The sequence below is a fragment of the Mercenaria mercenaria genome, chromosome 2 (assembly GCF_021730395.1).
Source record: "Mercenaria mercenaria strain notata chromosome 2, MADL_Memer_1, whole genome shotgun sequence".
NCBI classification, from domain to species: Eukaryota; Metazoa; Mollusca; class Bivalvia; order Venerida; family Veneridae; genus Mercenaria; species Mercenaria mercenaria.
The window spans coordinates 23,158,354-23,172,672 of NC_069362.1; the positions used below are offsets into that span (position 1 = coordinate 23,158,354).

The following is a 14,319-nucleotide window of genomic DNA, read 5'->3' on the forward strand; positions in this document are numbered from 1 at the left end:
TTACTTATTCTAGATTTGAAATGACCAAATGAATATACATAGTTTAATGAGGGCCGAGAGAAATCAATCTTTGAAATTTACCACTTCTATAATTTATATGTTTATTAATGTATGATGTTGATGATGATGATGTGGTGATGATGCTTTTTGCAAACGAATGTAAACAGATGTTTTGCCGATTTCGAAAAATTTATACGTTGTTATGTCGTATGGCTTCAGTGTCATTATCGTACTAGCAGCTAACATACCTGCGTTGACGCTTATGATTTATAAACACATGGTTGTGTGCATACTGTGTGAACTGTGAACGTTTTTAACTATGTTTTTTTTTTTTTTTTTTTTTTTTTTTTTTTTTTTTTTTTGTTATAAGAAGTTTGGCATCAGTTTATTCAGTACTTAACAGACCTGCCAATCTAAACGTGTCAAAGGATTGCACTGAATTTGTTCTGCTTAAAGTATGTACGAAAGTTTGTAAACATGATATATGTACTATCGCTATGAGCATGGCTATGCAAAGTTCGTCATGATGACTATGTTAATAAGATTACTGATTTACATGGCTACTATAGGTACCTCTTTTTGTATAGTTTTCTATATACTGTATGTACGCGATACTTTGAATCTTTTTGCTTCGTCCTGACATAGGTTTTTATTGTAGAACAAGTTGTTTTAAGTTTAAATAATTATGATATAACCCGTGGTATTATGCACAAATAGGTACGCTCTTTTTGAATAGCAGTAAAACTGCAGTATAACTTATACGCCAGTTAAGATACTTTGATCGTTTCTAATATTGCCGCGGATGCTTCTCTGCCGCCTTATGTCAGTAATTGATCAAATTTCTAAAGTGCATTTGATTATAATTCTATGAGAACGTCTTCATTAATAATCAGTTATATTCAGCATTGATTGCGAGCTGTTAACGTAGATGCCACAGTGCCGTTTGCAATGATTCTATTAGAGACTCAGACCTCTAAGTTATTAAACCACTTTTTTCAGTAAATTACTTTTATCAACTCAGGGGGGTGGACGTGTTTTGCATTTTGCTGCTTTACAGGCGAGAAAAATGCTGTTTGCAGTTCAAAATAGCGTTATTTGTTTACTTTTTGACCTAACAGAGGACACATTTTGCAGTAGTAAGTGTGTTTAGTAAATACAAATTTTCAAACGATAACGCCCAGTCGGTGGCCATAAAATTTATCTTCCCTCGGCCTTTGGTTTTACATGTTTATCGTTGTTTGACAAAAAGTTATTGAAGGTACAGTGCCAGCTTATAGTGACAAAATAATCGTAGCCGTGCATGAAAATGTAATTTCTGATCAAAACGAACACTTTACGAGATGTTTATTGATTTGTACATATACATAAATTTAAACATTTATTTAAGATTTTTATCTGCTACTTCTAAAACCTCCCATTGACAAAATATTTTGGTACAAGCAAAATTTTTTGTTTGATGTTGTTGTTTGAATGTTCTACCGATATGTCCTCTTGAACTTTTCAATCCAATATAAAGATTGGCAACTAAAAATATTTAAAAGTGATATATATACCAGAAATATATATGTGTAATTGGTATAATGAAAAATATATAATTTTCTTTGTGTTCAACTAGCGTTTTTCTTGCGCAGAACCTACATAAATCTTGTGGTCCTACCTAGGAACAATTATTAGCCTGTAAATGACACTAATGCGTTCAATCCTTTTAGATCTTACCATGCAGCCAACACGCAACATTGAATTCTTCTTCGGGTGCCAAATTCATCCTCTTTCAGTACATACACAAAGCTATCTGACTAGAGCGACAGAGCGGAGAAAGTCCCAGAAATAATCAAAGGCCTGAATGGCCTGAGTCGGCTAATGATTGATGTACTGACAGTATAGTCTACCAGTTTCAGTTTGTTTTTAGTTTTTTTTTTTCTTAAAATTTCATAACACAGCTCGATATTTACCCAAAATATTATATCCGGATACGATTACACTTTTCTCCAGTTTGAACAATATATTTTACAAATTGTGACGATACGAAGACATTTAGCAGCAATTGGCAGTATCTGACATTGAAGTTTACGGTTAAATTACCTCTTATTTAAATCTTTTCATAAAAAGTTGTTTCGTTTCCCCAAACATAGAACATCACTTTCGATTTCAAAACTACAAGAAAATACAATTTAATGTTTCGCCGATTTGTTTATTTCTCGAAAAATAAGAATTAAAATCATTTTTAATATCTGTAGCAACAAACAAACCAGTAAGAGCTTTTCTTCCGATAATTTATTCGTTTTCTGACTGCAAAATTCATGTGTGTGTGTAAAACCCACGCAAAGTTTATAGAAATCATACGATGCGTGTATACGTTCAATGTGGGAGAATTAAGGCTGATCGGATCGGCTATGTTACCTAACGCATCCAGACGATTCAGATTTTGTTTTTTAAAAAGCATTGTGTGCATTTCTGTAATTTTATATACGTTTAGAAATTATTAGACATGCGTATTTGCATTATTTCTATACGTAATTTACGCTAATACGCATCTTATCTGGAGCCCTGTGGAACTTTTTTTTTTTGTCTTTCGCTGGATGTTACGCAAGCTTTGTAAGCCTGCGCAATTCATAAAATGCACATTTATGCTTAATGAGTTACATTCGAGTATTGCACAATTACAAGTCATAAATATGACAGATTACATCGTATATTGGTCATAGCAAAGGGAATTCACGCAACTTAACTTCATTCTTGCAGTGAACTGTTTGAAGTTTGAGAAATCTAATGGAACTACATCGCTTCACTGTGTTATTTGGTCCATTTAGACTTAGAGAATCGCTGGATAGCAAGGACTCGTCAAAACGATTACATCGTTTAGCCGACTCAAAAATCATTAATGTGCTTAGTGTACAACATCAATACACACGTAGCGCTATTTCATTAGAAGAATCAATGCACACCTCATATCTAGGTAGTCTACTCTAAAGAGCATCTCATTAATCTCAAGTGCTTGACTAGTATTCAAACCCCTGACCTCTGAATTGGAAGTCAAGCGTGTCACAAATATACCCACGTTTCAATGCATTTATTTCACCAACATATTCATTACCAGACTGGATTAAAATATAATAAACGGACTTTTGCTGTAGATTATCAAAATGATGCAAGTTTCAAAATTACAAATCAATTTCACTTAATGTTTCCTTTTAGTTCTCATTCCCATGAATGTTTTTTTTTATCAAACATATTTCCCTTTTTTAGAAGAAATTTGTTTTAGTAACTAAAAAAATCAAATGCGAGTCCATTGCAGGATGAACAATTTTGACATTTCTTTAGAGATGTTGCATTGTACCTTAGTCCGCAATGTAAATTGCAATTTTAGTTAGGTTCTTTCTATATCTTGTACTTAACGGACTCGTGAATATCATTAATATGAACTTTGACCATTAATTGTGACCTTAACCTTGTAACCAGCCATCAAAAACTTGCACGTTGTCTCGATGTAGTGAAAATTCTTTTTAAGTTTCAAGGTCAAAATACACTTGACCTTTGATCGACTGAAAACAAAACCATACAGGATCCTTCCAAAGTGGTGCTTAGTCGAAATGTCAAATTTGAAAGCTAATCCAGTTACACTTTGTAGACATTGTAACTAAAAAATTAAAACCGGAATTTTTAACATTTTGGCTCTAAATATATATTGCTAAGTGCATCAGATAATATATATACAATATTAAAATGATGTGTGTTATTTTTTAAAAGAGATATTTACTCCAAAAACTTTAGTCCCCACAGCATTTTTGGAAATAGGATAGACAACTCCTGAATGACTATCTCATCAAATTTGCTGATATAAAAATAAACTTAGGTATTTTTCCGGGATACCCTCATTAAAGTCTGTTTCTTCATTTCATTCAGACATGGAATGTAAACAAATACAGGAACAACTTAACAGTACAAGGAGATCAAACAACCTATTTTATTTTCCTTCAGGACAGGTACACAGGTCATACTTGTAGTTAATAAACCAAAATGTAAAACAATTAATTAGCTCATCAAAGAAATGAAGACTAGTAACTTCACAATATTTTATTACCTCCCTTCATTACATTTATCATCTACATTCTACATATTTTTTTATGGAGTTACCTCCCTTTATCTCAAATAAGCTTTCTTATATTGCAATTTAATCAGTCAGTATTTTTACCTTAATTTTCAGACAAATAAATTTATATTTTTTTAATCCATGGTAAGATGAAAAGCATAAATTATATTAAAGAATACCATAAAAGCATTTATCACACATGAATGCAAGGTATACACAACAAATAATTTTGAGCCTTGTTGCCAATGACAATGTTGAAAAATATTAAAGCTCAGATGGCATAACAGTGAGATAAAATCTTTTTAAGTTAAGTTAATAATTCCCATATTAACTTATGACTACAAAAATTTAAAGTATGTTGTTATTCCCATTTCAGTCCAACATATCTAAAGAAGTAAATACTACAAAGACTGTATATCAAATTTTTGAAAATAAAATTCCACCAACATATTTTGTTCTTATTTCTTTTATCTTGATTATGTAGTGTACTTATCTGGAATGATGAGATATTTTGAAATGTATATTTCTTTATTCTCCTGGATGGAAAAAAAAAATATATAAACAAAACAACCATTTATACCAACCAAATTGTAAAATACTTAAGTTTCTTTGATGTTAGTAATTATATGTTGAGACATGAAAACAACATAAAATATCAACATAAAATATAACTAAAAAATTGTGGAACATCATATGTAGATTAGATTAGACTGTATTATACAAATATTTATATGAAAATATGTGACAACTCTGGTTAAACAGAATATTAGTTAACTTATGGTAAAATGTTGAACTGCTTTAACATTAATCTACAAGTGATGAATGAGTTCATCTTACCATAACTTTGACATTTAATGTATTATTAAGAAAACTATAACATACAAGAAATGACACACAGACAGTATAAGTTGCTGAATGACTGGGTCAGTCTCCACCACAAATATTATGAAATTTAAAAAGTCCAATTAAATGTGTTTCTTTAAATTAGATTGATCACATTTTAACACTTCTATGAATGCAATTGTTAAATGCTTGCTTCTTACATGCATGCAATAATGGAAATAAAAAATGATTTAACAATATATGTATACAGTCTTGTCATGAACACATTCTGTACAGATGATAATACATAGAAAAGTCAACATATTTATTATATGGGTCCATCTCAGTTTACAGCTGGTGCATGGCTGTCTTGCAGTTGAAATATACATCTTGCAGCACAGTTGGGGTAAATTCCATTTCACATGACAACACACTTGTAGCACTTTTGGAAATACAAATGTAAAACTTTATTACATAAAGAGAATAAAACATGATAGTTTTTAAAACAATTATAACATCATTTTAGACATTTGCAGATATTCTAATCTTAGAAATATATTATCAAGCAGTAAGTCAGGTAACTCTACAAACTGACATTTTGTCTAATTTCAACTTGTCTAAGGAATTTCCTGTTTTAAGCAGCAAGATTGTGTTGCTACTTGGCTTGCTGCTTTATTTAAATTTTACATATACTTAGATCCACTAAATGACAAGTTATTTAATAGGACTGTCTGAAAAGATTGCATATTTTATAACATTCAACGTACATATTCAATAAATTGGTGAAAAAAATAAACAGATAAATCTGATGATGATGTTCACCTATGATCTCACCTAAAAGCTCCAACAACAACCTACAACCTCTGATTAGTATATGATGTAATATATACAAATATTTTAGTTATTTTGAGGTTGTTGTTCTGGAGAAGTAAATTTGATAGTTATATTTCAGCTTAGGGAAATTCTCATGATGTTGTTATAGAGAGGTTTTTGCTTCAGAGTGAGCTACTCTGGAGAGGTTGTACTGTGAAAATTGCTTCAAACTTCCTTTCCTTTAACTGAGCTAAATGAAGAAAAACAGCAAAGGATTTTCCAAATTTAGAATTTCCTTGTTTACAATTTGACATTTAATGTTAGGCAACTATGCAGACATATTTTTATGTGACACAATGCCGCCTTTAACTATCTTATTCCAATGAACACATTGTCAGTCTTGACAAAATCATGTGAAAAAAAGATCACAGTAAAATATTAATCCTAATCATTTTATATATATTGCAAAATCAGCTTTACGGAACTCGTAAGTGACAAAAAAATAAATTCAAATATTGCCTTTGTGATGTGCAGCACTGACCATGTCTTTTTATCACATTAGTTTACCTTATTTATATCTGTTACTTTTGTCATAACTTTTATGTCCCTTCTGCACTAACCATTGTCTTCAAGTTCTGAAATATTGTAAAACATTAATTCACACACATTCAAGGAAATCAACATAAAATCAGTGTCAAAGCATTTGAATATAATTGTTTTAATTATCTTACTACAAAGATACAAATGTACTTCATGTTTTTGCTGACTGATACAATATACTGTATTTCAATATTTATTATCAAAGTACATGTTCATTCTATTTTTGAAATGTTGACATTACAAAGCTATCACACATTTATTACTAAACCATATCTATTATCATTATTTTTAATGGAGATATGTACTTAGTAAATTGAAGGATACACAAAGCTACAGGAAAGAAATGTTTATGCCAGGCTGACATAAAGTCCAGAAGGTTCACATCTTGTCAGGAATGTCAGTCTTATAGCTGTCTTGTACAGTTATTTCAGGAGCAAGAATGTAGCCATACAGCATATAAATGCTTTGAGACCTTTGTTTAACATACAAAAGCATAATACCTCCTGCATTTTTCATAATGGTAACATCTTCTTGGACTGCCACAGGGTAAGACAGGTCAAACAACTGTATATGTACATACTCAAACTTTTCCCTACCAAAACTGAAAATGAAAATTATACAACATTTTTTTCCTTTATTTTTGTACAAAAGATGACCTATGCATTTAATACAGACTTTTTACATTTATTAATCTAAATATATTAAAATTAATAAAATATCTCATAACTCATTGTATGATTAAAATCATAATCATTAATAAACTATATCAAACATGAACCTGAAGTGTTCTAATTTATAAAGCTGCAATTAATATTGAAAAAAATGCAACTATTGTATACAATGTATATTAAAAAAAGTATCATGAACCTGATTATAAAACAGTCTCAGTTCAAATGTAATAACACATGACTGTCAGAAAATCAATGTATGTTGTACTTTAATGATATCATCATGACAAGAATGCCATCAATAAACTTCATATAAAACAAACTATACCATTATGTCAGCCTCTTTCTTGTTATTTCTACAGCTTCCAAAGACAGACTGCAACTACATGTATCAGACACTGTAAGTAAAATATACAAATAATCATTACACAAGTGAAAGTTTCATGTTAAATAAAGGGAGTTAATTAAATGCAATCTGAGAATTTTTGCTAAACATAAAGGGAAGTAATTATCAATAAAATGAATGAAGAAAAATGCATATATAAGGGAGGTAATTTACAACAACTTCAAATGTCAGTATAATGATAGTTGACATTGACAATGACCTGTATCAAGTATGCACAACATAAGAAACAGCAAACACTTGAAAAATGCATTATATTTCCTTGCAATATCAAGAATATTTGACTGTATGTAAGGGTTCTCTACATGCTGTTATACTGAAAAAAACTTTAGTCTAAATATAGCTTAGATCTATTTATATCTTCAAAAAAAGGAAGTCCCAAATTTCCACAGCTATTCACAGGCTGAAAATTTTAGGTACTTATATCAGCAAAGAGGTTGATATCTATACTTTTTAATAACTATCGTCAAAGGTAGGGAAAAACTTACTGGAAAGGCATAAACTTCTGATCTAGTCATTTCAATTCATTTTCAGCTCATTTGCATATAAGAAGAAATTTACAGAATTCCCCCTGTTTCTCTTCATTTTCAAAAAAATCTGTAAGATGGATATAAACCAAAACATTCTCCTATGTGTCAACTATCAGATATATATTTCAACAAAAACTGTCAACTTACCTTGTTTTTAGAAGAAGACAAAATTCCATGGCAACTTCCGCTTCCCCGCAAAACTGTACCGGTGCACACATAAAAAAATCTCAACTGTGATTTTCAAAATAATACAGTCAGACCACAATTATTTCCCTTGAAAATCAAATGCTCTAGATAAATGCCTACACTTTGTTACTTACAGACAATGTTAAAAGACGGACAGATGGGCGGATAATAGCATTCCATATTATGTCCCGTTTTTTTTTTGCAAAATAGGCATGTAAAAATTAGCAAATTATTTTAAGGTATATATTACTTAATATATATAGTCTATATATTTAGAGATTTTTGTCCTATATAAAAGAAATTAATATACGGAGATATCCTTAAAAAAAGCATGGTATAAGTTATGTCCTTGTACGCTGCACTTATCTCAATGTCCTCGGTCATTGTATACTATCAACGTAAATTCCCTACATCAGTTGTAGTGTAATGCCCCGGACAGTAAAACTTACCAAAGGGACATAAGTCAAAACGTAGGGTAATGATTCGTGTGCGTCGCACATTTTCACTTGAAAAAGTATTACGTGAAACGTATCATAAGTGCCATTTTGGTTTCAAATCTAAATCATGAGTTCTAATCGATACGAATATGGACAGATATCAAATATAGGGAGATAATTAAACAAATAAGGAGGAAAGAGTTATGTCTCGTTGTTGAGCTGTCCGTAAGACGGCACGCTCGACTTTTCTTAGTACTTGATTCTGAATTAGATCTTTGTCAATTAAAACGTTTTAAAACATTAAACAAAAAAGAATTAAAAGGGGTATAACTCAAAATCAAATTCAAATCAGAGTAATTGGAATTGTTTCTCCTGGTTAAGTAGTAAATTACTATTTTAAGTTTCAAGTCAAAAGCTTTCAAAGTATGAGAGATAATTGACTTTATCTTAAAATTTAACAAAAAAGTTAAAAATGTGCATAACTGTGTCAAATTTCAAATTAGAGTTATGGAGATTGCTATTCCTTGAAAAGACTTTGGTAGTGAATAACAATTTTCGGTTTCAAGTGAAAAGCTATCACAGTAACAGAGATATTTCACTTTAAATAGAAATATAAACAAAGAAAATTCGAAGTTAAAAACGGGCATAACTAAATTAAATGTTCCTTATCGAAATCAGTCTTTTTTATGGAAATAAAGAATACGTAATTGTTTTTTTTTTTTTAATTTTTTCATACAGTACCTAGAAACATGACATACAACGGCTGCAGATTGGTGTCATCAAAACGTTTTATATGTCTGCTTTCCCAGGCGACAGTAGTTAACTGAACTTCAATATGAGGAATTAAAAATGTAAAATCTTAAGAAATGCATATAGTTTTTTGTTGCTTTCACTAATGTCGGTGAGAATCACATTACATTTAGTATTATCTATATATCACTTTTAAATATTTCTAATCGCCAATCTTTATATTGGATTGAAAAACGTACAGAAGACCTCTCGGTAGAACGATCAAACAACAAAAATGTCGTGTATACAACATCAAACAACAAAATGTTGCTTGTACCAAAATATTTGGCAATAAGAGATTTTAGAAGTAGCAGATAAAAATCTTAAATTAATGTATAAATTTATGTATATGTACAAAGCAATAAACATCCCGTAAAGAGTTCGTTTTGTACAGAAATTGCATTTTCATGCACGGCTACGATTTTTTCGTCACTATCAGCTGGCACTGTACCTTCTACAACTTTTAACAAACAACGATAAACATGTAAAACCAAAGGCCGAGTGAAGATAAATTATAATGCTACCGACTGGGCGTTATCGTTTGAAAATGTGTATTTACTAAACACACTTACTACTGAAAATATGTCCTCTGTTAGGTCGAAAAGTAAACAAATAACGCCATTTTGAACTGCAAACAGCATTTTTCTCGCATGTAAAGCAGCAAAATGCAAAACACCCCCCCCCCCCCCCCCCCCCCCCCCTCCTGCAACTGGAATTAGTTCGGATATTATCAGGTGTTTTGTGTGCCATTCACGATTAAATCCCTTGGTTCTTTACATGTCATGCTTATTCTATTTCTTACTCCCCTTCTTTATCACTGCCTATTCAGTAACTCAGCTTGTCCTGGCTAAGTTTTGCCCACCACTTCTAGCTATAATCTGAAACTAACACTGAAACTGAACTGTTTTATTTGATTTCACGCCTATTTCTACGCAAAACATATTCAATGGCGTTTTACAAATACATAAAAATACGACTAAAATTAAGATATTTTAAATGACATATGACATAAATGAGCATAAATATCATTGTGAATATAGTCTTGCCGTATTCAAAGGATACTAAAGGAATATGTATTACTTGTTTCCATTTGATAATGGTTAGTCGCTCATGGTTTATTGCCGTTACTCCTGGCGGTGTCCTAATGAGACTAGAGACACAAATTGCTACGAATAGCTACTCTCTTCCTGTAAGTTATGTTGGGCATCTTTTCTATGACAGAATTGCATCTTTTTGAATCTCGAATGATTTGCTATAGATGCCCCTCGCAATCTTTGCTTTCGCTGCACATGATTTGGTGTTTGTACTTATTCTATAACACGTTTTCTGTCTTTTCTGTATATTATAATATATTTCATACATCTAGCACAGTATACTATAAACATCACCTCTCACAGAGAGTGCATCCGAATACCTCACTTTACACTACCAATGCTATCTATGTCGGGGATCGTATATGGTGCCTGTTCCAAGTTACTTTTACCTCTGGCTGTACATAATACTTGTGAATGCTGGTGATATTCACAAAACTATAAACCCGCCCGCTTAGCTCAGTAGGTAGAGCGTCGGTATACGGATCGCGGAGTCGCGATTTCGATCCTCGGGTGGGGCGTGTGTTCTCCGTGACTATTTGGTAAACGGCATTGTGTCTGAAATCATTAATCCTTCACCTCTGATTCATGTGGGAAAGTTGGCAGTTACTTGCAGAGAACAGGTTTGTACTGGTACAGAATCCAGGAACACTGGTTAGGTTAACTGCCCGCCGTTACATAACTGAAATACTGTTGAAAAACGGCGTTAAACCCAAAACAAACAAACAAAAATACAGAACCATCTCTCAGTCATTCTTTTAACTGTTCAGTCTCCTCGTATTCTGGTATTACTGATATTGTTAAACTAAGTAAAACTTACCTTTCGTCCATTATAATGGTCAAAGCATCTACAACAAGACCGATGTACTTGCGTCTGAGCTGACCGACTTTGATATTTTAGCTTTCACTGAAACCTGGTTAAATGATTCCGTCTCAAATGATGACCTTCTCATACATTCTTTCCATCTACCGATTCGTAAAGACAGATATGGGGAAGTCATGGCGGAGTGGTGATCTATGTTAAGGTTTGTATACACTTCAAACGTAGATCTGACCTCGAACCCAATCGATTAGAATGCCTTTGGATTGAACTCTCTTTTCGCTACAACAAACGGATACTTTTCGAAACTTTCTACCGTCCCCCAGGTTCGGACTCTGTCTACAACACTCTTTTAGATGGCTCATTTTCTCTTGCTGTCAATACCGGTAATCCTGACATAATTGTAACATATGCTTCTAATATAACAGACACAATTATATCGTTATGTAAAAATCTTATTCCAAACAAAAGCGTTACTATACGTCCTAGAGATGTTTCATGGATGACAAGCGCAATACGACGGAGTATTCAGAGGCCTAATCGTGCATACAGAAAAGCAAACATGTCGGGATCTGAGGAGCACTGGTCTAAATTTCGAAGGATCCGTAATGACACTATACGTTCCATGAAGCAAGCCAAAACCACGTATTACTTAAATCTCGTAGACAACTTTAAAACCTGCATATTCTCTTCAAAAGACTGGTGGAATACACTGAAGCCTTTCATAACTAAAGATTTTTCTGTTTCTATCCCACCCCACCCCCACCCCCATCGATCCAGTCACGAATATGCCAACCACAAGTGACGTAGAAAAGGCTGACCTTCTAAATACGTACTTAGTAAATCAGACTCAGCTAAATGATGACGGTAACACTCTACCGTATCCAACCATTTTTTCAATCGAACGCCAGCTGTCATCTGTGACTCTTACCCCGAATGAAGTTGAGGATGTTCTTAGAAACATGCAAAAAGGCAATTTTTCTGGTCCCGACGGAATTAGTAACCGTATACTGTGCGAGGCTTCTCGGCAACTTTCAGACCCTCTCTGCTGTTTATCTAAATATTTTCTGCATTCCGCTAACGTCCCTCTGTCCTGGAAAGACGCTAACGTGTGTGCTGTTTTTAAAAAAGGCGGCTCCTCTCTCCCAAACAACTATCGGCCTATATCTCTTCTCAGCTGTGTAGAAAAAGTATTTGAAAAGGTTTTATTTTAAGGTATTGGACCCGTAATAGAGTACCTCCTTTTTGAAGAGTATTCAATTTCTACCATAAACCTACTTTGACGCAATTTTCAAGGGTGCGTAAGTTCAAGTCCCACTTGGACCCAATTTTTTTTCCATATTTTCCTTTTTTTTCTAGTAAGTTTTTACTTCTTTAAAGACTTATTAAGGCTGTTTTGTACAAAAGCGGAAAATTTTCATTTTATAAGCGATTTCTTGCTGTTCAATGTGAATTTACCTCTGAATCAGGAGGGGTAGAGTTAGACATCTTTAGAAATAGTGAGTTACATATGGTAAATGTTCTCTATATTGCCTTCATTCTTAAGGTTACATATTGTGGAAGAAATGCAGGTAGATTTTACTTATGCCCCAAGGTTATTTTAGAATGAAGTGAGCTAAATTCAAAACAGACCTACAGGATTCAACTTTAATTTTTTAATGTTAGAGTTAGAATTCTGTCTCATTAAATCTGTTTACTTGAGGCACCCTAGAAAAAGTGATATTTACCGTTTTATTTTGTGTTTTACAATTGTTTGACAAAAGTTTGACGTTTCTTTCATCGAAATTAATGCTGTAATGAATTCTCTGCAAGCATTTTAGATAGTGGCCATCTCATTGAAGTTTGTCTCTATTTGAGCTTGTAGAAATTCCATAAATTATACAAAATTTACAAGAAACGGCACGGTAAAAGTTGTTTAAAATTTGCAACACGGTGCGAAACATGGTCAGCTTTAAGAATACACCAAGCAAATGCCATTTTTAAAATATTACTATTAGGGGTCCAATACCTTAACATATTTACAATCATCTTCATGATACAAATTTTCTCACTCCAGTGCAGTCTGGTTTCTTACCCGGCTATTCCAGTCAGTCACTTGACCTTCCTCTACACTACATTTTGCAAAGCTCTAGATGAAAGGCTTGAGGTAAGGGCTGTCCTTCTTGACATCAGCAAAGCTTTTGACAAAGTTTGGCACAAAGGTCTTCTTGTAAAACTACAAAATGCAGGTATTACTGGTTCTCTATTTGAATGGTTTTCAAATTATCTTCTCAACAGACGCCAACGGATTATCCTTCCTGGAACCTCTCCCACTTGGAAAATTGGTGCTGGTGTCCCCCAAGAATACATTCTTGGGCATCTTCTTTTCTTCATTTTTATTAATGACATTGTAATTGACATTGGCAGTGAGATCAGTTTGTTTGCTGGTGATACAAGCCTTTATATTATTGTGGACCAACCTGAACAGGCAACTCAGTTACTACAGACGGACATTCAGAAAATATCCAGATGGGCCGGTACATGGTTAGTACAGTTCAACCCTGCAAAATCTGAATCTTTACTGTTTTCTTGCAAAGCGAATCAACATTTACACCTACCCCTCTTTATGTCAGGACTCCAAATTCCTGAGGTTTCCTATCATCAATATCTTGGTGTCACTCTGTCAAATGATTGTAAATGGCATCATCATATCAACTACATAACATGTAAGGCTTGGAAAAGGGTTCATGTTATGCTCAAGCTGAAAATGGTCTTAGATCGAAGATCTCTTAAAACGATATACCTTTTCTTTATACGACCGATTTTGGAATATGCAGATGTAATCTGGGACAATTGCACAGGATATGAAAAGGAACAACTTGACAAAATTGAAAATGAGTGTGCCAGAATCCTAACTGGAGCCACCAAGTAAGTATCACTGCACGACTTAAGACAAGAGGTGAATTAGAAAACGCTTGAAGATAGAAGGCGCGATCACAGAATTATTATGTTTTTCAAAATGTGCAGAGGCACCGCCCCTTCTTACCTGATCAGACTCGTCCCGCTAATCGTTAACTCAGTTTCGAACTAC

The 14,319-nt window shown here is 33.0% G+C and overlaps 1 protein-coding gene and 1 long non-coding RNA gene across 2 annotated transcripts in view; both read right to left on the reverse strand.

The window, feature by feature from the left end:
• Positions 1-14,319, reverse strand: part of LOC123563504 (ubiquitin conjugation factor E4 A-like) — a 316,583-nt gene that overhangs the window by 155,954 nt on the left and 146,310 nt on the right. The window lies entirely within an intron of this gene.
• LOC128551623 (uncharacterized) lies at positions 3,951-9,131 on the reverse strand. The gene is made up of 5 exons (XR_008368849.1): positions 8,074-9,131; positions 7,322-7,391; positions 6,826-6,926; positions 6,293-6,360; positions 3,951-5,354 (listed from the first exon to the last, which is right to left on the reverse strand). It is a non-coding gene; the product is annotated as an uncharacterized LOC128551623 (long non-coding RNA).